Raw genomic sequence first — 2877 nt, 5'->3', positions numbered from 1 at the left:
TTAGGAGTTCGAGACCAGCCTGACCAACATGGTGAAACCCTATCTCGACCAAAAACACAAAAATTAGCTGAGCATGATGACAGGTGCCTGTAGTCCCAGCTACTTGGAAGGCTGAAGCAGGAGAATCGCTTGAACCTAGGAGGTGGATGTTGCAGTGAGCCAAGATGGCGCCACTGCACTCTAGCCTGGACGACATAGCAAGACTCCATCTCAAAAAAAAAAAAAAAAAGTATAAAACCCATCTGGGAAATTGAGTCAGATGAATAAATGTACAGACAGAATAGATATGAGGCAGAATGGAATTCATCTTGATAGTCTCTTAGGAGAAATAGGTAATGAGTTTAAGGTGGGTGTGTGGGGCCCAGAAGACTGCTCCCTTGTTCTTGCTGCTAGTGTGGTAGCAGAGGTGAGTGAAGGACTTCTCAGGAGAATATGATCTTAGACAATGGGGAATGCATATAAGGGCCTCCTCTCTGGGTGCAGAACAATGTGGCAAGCCAGGAGCGCTCTCACCCAGAGGGGGAACTGGGGACTGCCTCATTGCAGCTTTGTGATGTTATAGTAACTGGCGGGCTAGATGAGAAGAGGCCACCATTTCCTTGATGTACCCTGACTCTCAACTCAAGTCTGTTTCTTCCACCTGCTGCACCGCCATATCACAGACTGAATCACCACTCAGAATGGCTGCACTCTGAATTGTAAATATAAACATTCCACTTTCTGACCCCCACCTCCTATGTTTCCAGTCCCTCATTTAATTACTCCCTCTACTTCTCTTCACTCACCTCTTAGGAGTCTCCATTTTCTGTACATATATCAGTATCATATCCTTTTCTCATTTCCCACTGAGTCCTTAGAGTCCTTGGCCCATCTCTTCAGATACTCAGGAGCTTAGCTCCCTAACCTACAGCCTTTCTATTCTATTAATATATGCCTGGCAAATTCCTATCCCAGACGAAGTCAACTTGGTTATCTCTGTACCTACATCTGGTTTACTGACTGCTACTTGAGAAAATCACACAACCCGGAAGATGGGTACCATTCTCCCTACATATTTTCAAGCACAATTGTATAGAGGTACAACATGAAACTCACTATAATAAATTAAAACAATACAGCTATGGATAGAGCAAAAAGTTAGAATTCCCCATTTCCTCCCCCAAAACCATTCCACAAGACATCTGTTATTAACAGTTTGGCATAGGTTCTATGCATGCACTATTGTCTTAAAGATAGATACACACACATATATGTACACATAAACACATATACAACATACATGAAATCAGATAGCTAGAGCAGAATGGACAGTTGCTAAGCAACTTGCACTTTTTCTTTTTTACTTAATAATATGTGTTGGGAGCCAGCCATATGGTGTATGCCTGTAGTCCTAGCTACTTGGGAGGCTGAGGTGGGAGGATGGCTTGAGCCCAGGAGTTTGAGGCTGCAGCGAGCTAGGATGGAGCCACTACACTCTAGCCTGGGTGGCAGACCAACACCCCGTGTCTCGATAATAATAATATGTCTTGGAGGGCATTTCTTCTTAGTAGGTACAGATATACTTTATTCTACATAATACCTCATTCGCTTAGTCACTCTAGGTCATTTACTATTTCTACTATGAAACAAAGTTATAATGAATATCCTTGTACATCCTTCTGAACACATGTGCAAGTATTTCTCTAAAGTAGATCCCTAGAAGTGGAAATGCTTGGTTAAAGGGTACGTGTATTTAACATTTTAATAAATATTTCTCAATTGCCATCCAAAAAGGAGACGGGGGTCTCTACCAAATTGCCCTCCCAACCGCCTAGGAGCGTTACTACCCTCAGCTGGGACCTCCTTTTTCCTTCCCTAGACATCTCTCTCCCTCATTCCCCGCATAGCGTATCTTTGTTCGAACCTCCTACTGCACCAACAGCCCCATCCCCACTCAAACACGCACATTCTTGGAAAATATCTCATCAACTATTTGTAGAGAAAAAAAGAGGTCAACAAAGGCAAACGTTCTCAGCTTCCTACCCCCAAAAACCTACAGAACCTAGTATCTATCCCTTCCTGTCTTCCTTCCCTCCTATTACAATGGGGGTGAAAGGGTAGTCCTTCCTGTTGTCTAAAGGCAATCCCGGTTGAGAGGGTCCTTACCTTCACAAAGGGCTGACTACACTGACCAAAGGTATCAGCTTCCACTCTCCCCTCAGCTAACCTCCATCTATTTTCTGCACTCACGGCTCCATGGAAACCTCAGGCTCACCTTGGGCAGAATCCAGGTCCTTATCTTAGGTGACTAGAGCCTACTCCCTACTTCTGACAACACTCTTCATAATGACAGTCTGCTGATTTTCCTCCTCAGCCTCTCTGGCATTTCTTTCTCACTCCTCCACTCCTCAGGCACTTCTTGTTCAAACCTTAAAAGCTGAGTTTGGGGTTTCCGATCTGGGCCTTGTGCTCATTCCCCCTGGGAGATGTCACCCATTCCCCACTTGCAGCTACCATCACCCTCTGTCTTCTCTCTGATCAGCATCTTCAGCCCAGATCGCCTACAAGTCCGAGTTTGACTTCACTTTCTCGCATTCCGCCCCGCCTTCCCCCTCCTCCCTCAACTCCTAAACCTAGTCCCTCCTCCGAGACGTCTTCCCTGACTCCTCCCCCTTCTAATTCCCCACCGTCGGTCCGTGTCCGCCGCCACGCGTGTCCAGTACCTCGCAGACCTGAGGAATATAGTTCTCCTTGAAGTAGTTCTTCAGCCTCGGGTTGGCATTGCGTAGGGAGGCCATGGCCCAAGGCCTGACGGAGAAGCTGCGCTGGTACCCTCCCCGCGCTGGGACTAGGAGCCGGGTGCGTGCGGGCGTTGTCCCGGCAACCAGGGGGCGGGGC

This window comes from Mandrillus leucophaeus, unplaced genomic scaffold (genome assembly GCF_000951045.1).
Source record: "Mandrillus leucophaeus isolate KB7577 unplaced genomic scaffold, Mleu.le_1.0 Scaffold1068, whole genome shotgun sequence".
Taxonomy (NCBI): Eukaryota; Metazoa; Chordata; class Mammalia; order Primates; family Cercopithecidae; genus Mandrillus; species Mandrillus leucophaeus.
This window is presented reverse-complemented; position numbering follows the sequence as displayed.